The sequence below is a fragment of the Silene latifolia genome, chromosome 10 (assembly GCF_048544455.1).
Source record: "Silene latifolia isolate original U9 population chromosome 10, ASM4854445v1, whole genome shotgun sequence".
NCBI lineage: Eukaryota > Viridiplantae > Streptophyta > Magnoliopsida > Caryophyllales > Caryophyllaceae > Silene > Silene latifolia.
The window spans coordinates 44,360,204-44,366,405 of record NC_133535.1 but is presented as its reverse complement, the minus strand read 5'-3'; the positions used below and the strand labels follow the sequence as shown (position 1 = coordinate 44,366,405).

Below are 6,202 nucleotides of genomic sequence, written 5' to 3'. Positions count from 1 at the left end.
AATTATTTTGATCAAAGTAAATAAAAATCCAAAGATGACAAAAATGCAATACAAGAATTGAAATGTAAGTTAGGGAGTTAGAAATATTTACAAGTGGTGGTTTAGGGAGGACTCCACCAAACTCTCATTCTTGATGAGATGTCAAGGGGGCATGTTCAAGGTGTTGTTGATGTTACTCAACACCTTGAAGAAGTAATCAAAAGCTTGTTCATTATCATGGTAGAGGTTCTCAATAGACCGTGGCCCTTGTTGTTGGTCTTGATCGATGGCATTACCAATGTAGGGATTAAAAATCCCTTCAAATTCGTCGTCCCAAAGACCACAAACTTCATTGAGTTGATCATTGAAAATCTCTTGCTTAGATGGAGACAACTCTCCCAATTTCTTCTCTTGGCCAATGAGGCCATCCTCTTCTTCCTTGGTTGATTTTGATGAGCTTTGCAAGCTCTCCTTGTCACAATTCACTTGCTCTTTGAATGGAGCATCTTTAATTTTCTTCTTCCATTGGAGTTCTGATTTCTTCCTTTCATCCTTTCGGCTATAATGATCAATCATGAAACATGGTTCATGCAAACGAGGAGCTCTCATAGTCTTGTCAAGATTAAAAGTTATGCTTTCATCTCCCACTTCTAGAGTGAGCTCACCATGTTTCACATCAATCACCGCACCGGCGGTGTGTAGGAAAGGTCTTCCTAGGATGATTGGAATGTTGGAATCTTCCTCCATATCAACAATGACAAAGTCCACCGGGATGAAAAACTTCCCAATTCGCACGGGGACATCTTCCCATATCCCTAACGGTGTCTTCGTCGATCTATCGGCCATTTGGAGTGTGATGTTGGTGCATTTAAGCTCTCCCATCCCCAACCTTTTACTCACCGAGTACGGCATGACACTCACACTAGCCCCTAGATCACATAAGGCTTTGTTGATCGTCGTGTCGCCAATGGTACACGGTATTGAGAAGCTTCCCGGATCCTTTAACTTTGGAGGTGAACTCCCTTGAAGTATTGCACTACTCACCTTAGTGAAGGCGATAGTCTCAAGCTTCCGGATCGACTTCTTCTTTGTGAGGATATCTTTCATGTTTTTCGCATAGGCCGGCACGTGATTGATTAATTCCGTGAAAGGAATTGAGACTTCCAAATTCTTCACAATTTCCATGAACTTTCCAAGTTGATCATCAAATTTGGGCTTGGCTTGACGACTTGGGAAAGGAAGTCTAATCACAATGGGCTCCTTCTCCTTGGCCTTGTCTTCATTTTTCTTTGAACTTTCTTCTTTTGACGATTCTCCATCTTTGGAGTTTTGCACAATTTCTTCCTTTTCACTAGCTTCCACAACTTCATCCTCAACTTGCTTCTTCGGTGCTTCATACCTTGTACCACTTCTCAAGTGAATGGCACTAACCGTTTCATGTCTAGGGGGATTACTTTGAGGTGGTAATTGCCCCTTTTGTCTTTGTGAGCTTGAAGATGCTAGTTGAGTCAATTGTGTTTCCAACATCTTGGTGTGAGCTAGAATGTTGTTGATGGTGGTTTCCTTTGCTTGGCTATCTTTTTGCATTTGAGTGAAAAATTCTTGTTGATTCTTTTGCATTTGGAGGACCGCTTTTTGGACATCAAAGCCTTGGTCATTTTGGTGATTGTATGGATTTTGATTTTGGTAACCTTGGTTTTGATTGTAAAAGGGTCTTTGATTTTGGTTTCTCATGGGTGGTGGAGTGTATGTTGTTTGAGGGTTTTGAACATTTTGGCTTTTGTATGAGAGATTTGGATGGAATTTGGTGTTTTCATTGTAAAAGTTGGAATAAGGGGTACCACTCTTGTATGCTTGGAAAGCATTCACTTGTTCATTTGTTCCCCTACATTCACCTTGGTCATGTCCCAAAGTTCCACAATTCTCACATATCCCACTTGGGATTGATGAGGATGCCGTCATGGCATTAACATGATGCTTCGATGATTTTGAGTTTTCCTCAAGTCTAGCCATAGCTTGTTCAAACTTCAAGTTGATTTTGTCAATGTGAGCACTAAGTTGAGCACCCAATTGAGTCACGGAGTCCACTTCATACTTTCCTCCTCCAGTAGCCTTGCGAGGTCTACTATATTGTGAGTTATGGACCGCCATCTCCTCAATCTTGTTCCATGTTTGATTGTCATCAACTTCGGTGAACATTCCATTTGATCCCATATTGAGAATGTTCCTAGAATCTTCATATAAACCATTCCAAAATTGTTGCACCAAAAACCATTCGCTAAGTCCATGGTGAGGACATGAGCGACAAATTCCCTTGAACCGCTCCCAAGCTTCATACAAAGACTCTTCATCCCTTTGCTTAAAACCCGTAATTTGAGCTCTTAGCATGTTAGTCTTTTCCGGTGGGTAGAATTTTTTGTAGAAAGCTAGAGCCAACTTCTTCCAAGAATCTATTCCAAGGGTGGCCTTATCAAGGCCCTTCAACCATTGCTTCGCGGTGCCGATTAAGGAAAAAGGAAATAAGACCCATCTACTTTGGTCTTGAGTCACGCCCGTTTGAGAGATTGCATCACAATAGTCGCAAAAGGTTTCCATATGAGAATGAGGGTCCTCACTAGGCATCCCCCCGAATTGGCTCCTCTCAACTAATTGGATGAAGGCGGACTTGGCAATAAAATTTCCGGTTAGATGTTGCGGCGTAGGAGTACCATTTGGTAGATTCTCCTCGGTGGGTACGGAGTGTGACGAAAATTTTGGCATTGTAGGTGGATTTTGTGGGTATTGTGTAATGGGTTTTCTTCTCCTTCTATTGCGAAAGGATTGACAAACTCACTAGTGGGTTGAACAACTTCACTAATACCTCTTAAATTCCTCCTAACAACTCTCCTATTGTTCGTCAAGGTTCTTTCGATTTCACAGTCAAAAGGTAACAAATCACCTTGTAACCTTCTAGACATGTAAAATATCAAACAACTCGAAAACAATTAGAACAAACCTTGAGGAGTTTTACTTCCTCAAGGCGAAGAAAGACACAACTAATGACAATAAAAAGAAATCTAAATCAAACAAACACCGTCCCCGGCAACGGCGCCATTTTTGATGCGATCCCGCTAAGTGTTCACAAATTAAGATGTGGTCGTTGGTCACGGTCGAATCAAAACACAATTTATAGCTCCACAAGCAACTCTAAAATTAGTAAAGAGGCAAGTAAAGGTCGGATCCCAAGGGACGGGAGTTGAAATGAGATTTCTATTGTAACTAGTGGTGTCTAAGGGGTGTCACAAATTGGGTTGATGTAGAAGGTTACTAAACTAAAATAGCAATGAAAATAATCAAGCAAGATGAATTAAAGGGGTGTAAACAATTGATTAAAGGCACTAGGGTGTCATGGGATCATAGGGGAATCATGGGATATGATCATACAAACATGTTCTCAAATTATAAGCAAGCAATTATTGTTGTGATGGATTGAGTTGGGTTATATCTTACAATCCTAGGAAAGTTTGGGTCCGGAGCCGAATCGATTAGATTGTACAACACCTACAAGTCGACTTAATCTTCCCTACTCAACAACATGCATGGTCTAATGAGACTCGAGTTGGGTTATGTCTTACAAGTCTCATTGAAAAGATAGAAGATGATAGTAAATGCAAGGATTCATAGGCTTAGCATTTCATCAAATATAACATGTGCATGAGTTGAGATCAAAACAAGCAAGCAAATAAAACATGAAAGCATATTAATTTAAGCATGAATCATTCCCCATGTTGGTTTCCCTAATCACCCATTAACCCTAGCTAAGAGACTACTCACTCATTATCATGTTGATCATGCTAGCAAGGTTGTCAATCATACCAACAATATGAAACATGATGAATAAATGAAAGTAATTAACAATAATTAAAAAGGGATTAAGAGATTATACCTACTAATGATTCCAATAATAAAGCAAAGATAAAAGAAGTACTTGAATGCTTGATTGAGAGGTTGTCAATCTCCCAACAATAACCCAAAATATTCTTCAATTACCCAAAATAAAGGATGAACAAAAGAGAGATTAAAGAACTAAAACTTGGATTAAAACTTGATTAATACTTGATTACAATATTAAAGAGAGATTTGATTGATATTAACTACACTAATTATTGATAAGAAGAACATGCTCCTCTAATTAGACTAATGGGGTATTTATAGTGGAAATTAGGGAGGATGCATTAGGGTTAACTAAGGGCTAAACTAGTAATTACACTTTTAAGTTGAGCAAGGAGGAGCCGGTATTTTCTGAGAGAAGGGCTTCTTTCTTCGTAGCTTGGAGAAGACAATCCGTCTTTGTGCTAGAATCCGGGCGGAATAGGGTCGGGGACGGGCGGATTCAGCGTTGGAACCGAGCGGATTCGGGGAATCCGGGCGGATTGTGGAGGGGGAATCCGAGCGGATTGTGGCAAAGCCGCTCGGATTGTCTTCTTTGCGGGACGGACGGATTGGTGACAATCCGCTCGGATTGTCAGTCAGCAACAAATCTTCTTCTTTTCTTCCCTTTTCTTCATAAATTCCTTGGGGATTTCCTTGGGGACTCAAGGATCTTTTCTCAACATTGCTCTTCTACTATGATATGTACAAAGGCCTTCTAATCTTGTCTCTCCTTGATGCTTGGTCATTGAATTCGATCAATTTAGTCTCGTTTTGCCATGAAAATGCAAGATTCTTACTCCTTTCCTACCAAGGGATCAAAATCTCAAATAATATGCAAAACAAAGAACTAAAGATAAGAAATGACCCAAATAAGCACTAAAAAGCATGGAAACAAGGCTAATTCGGGGGCTAAATATGCGCCAATTATGGTCACATCAGATGGTCGGTCAAGTGATTTAACAATGTGTAAGGCTTGTGTTTATGATCGGTAGGTCGTAAACACATGTCGGATTGTGACTTGAGAAGTCGAGTCTAGAATTTTAAGGGAGAGGTGAGGGACGGACACTCGTGTAACTCTCAAATGGTGGCATTTGAGGGGTATTTATAGGAAAATGAGTGGTTGTGTGAGTTTTGAGCGACGTGGCCGCATGGGCTGCTCAAAGAGGCGCAAGCCACGTCGCACGTCTTCGAGGTGTCTTGTCACTATTACACGAATGCAATCATGATTTATTCTATCCTAGGATTTAGATGAACATGTTTGGTACTTGACTATGTAAGATTCCGGGAAACCTTAACATAGAAGCATTTGAATGGTTTGTTTTTTGTGTTTGACTCAGTTTGACTCGTTGTTGGAGTCGGGATTTGAATTTTGAGTCGGTTTTTGGTCCGGTGTCGGTTTTGACTCTAGTTAGTGTCATTGCAACCCCGTCGTAATGCATTAAACACTCCAAGTACTTTTGAAAAGTTTTATTTTTGAAATCGTTTTATGTTTTCCGACCTAAAATTGTACACAAACTGTCGATCAAACGATGCGATTCCTAAGCATGTTGTAGTCCAATAATCATCGGGTGTTTGTTGGAGACTCAACAGATACTGGGTATCCATAGAGCCCCCACTTTGACTGAGGCTTGGGCAGGGCAAAAGTCAAAGTAGAGCCTCAGGTCAATCGAAGGTTACAACCTGGAGACCCAAGCGACATCGAGGTGGCTCGAAAGGATTCGGGCCAAGGACCTGCCGTCGGGAAGGGCGACGACCAGGCGACTCGAGGGTACGAGCCAATGAACTGTCATCGGGAATAGTTTATAGTCTGTCGACTGTCCGTGCGGGTAGTTTAAAGTCTGTTAGACTACGCACAAAGGCTCGCCAGCCATAAGAAGGAATCATACCTGAGGCATCTTCGGGATACGTCATTGAGTTGTATCTTGTTTGCGGATATGAAGGAGCTCGCCAGCCGCTGTGTGTATATAAAAGGGCTCGCCAGCCACTGTGCGTATATGAAGGGGGCTTGCCAGCCGTTGTGTGTATATAAAGGGGCTCGCCAGCCGCTGCGCGCATATGAAGGGGCTCGCCAGCCGCGGTGCGTTATAAGGCTCGCCAGCCATGTGCATTTGTAAAGCCCACCAGCCATGTTCGTTTGTAAGGCCCGCCAGCCATGTGCGTTTGTAAGGCCCGCCAGCCATGTGCATTTGTAAGGCCCGCCAGCCATGTGCGTTTGTAAGGTCCGCCAGCCATGTGCGTTTGTGAGGCTCGCCAGCCATGTGCGTTTGTAAGGCCCGCCATCCATGTTCGTTTGTAAGGCCCGCCAGCCATG

At 42.1% G+C, this 6,202-nt stretch overlaps 1 non-coding gene across 1 annotated transcript; it reads left to right on the top strand.

Annotated features, from left to right (window-relative positions):
* Window positions 1–2,260: 2,260 nt before the first annotated feature.
* Window positions 2,261–2,367, top strand: LOC141610079 (small nucleolar RNA R71). Its single transcript, XR_012527973.1, has one exon. It is a non-coding gene; the product is annotated as a small nucleolar RNA R71 (small nucleolar RNA).
* The last annotated feature ends 3,835 nt before the right edge of the window (window positions 2,368–6,202 follow it).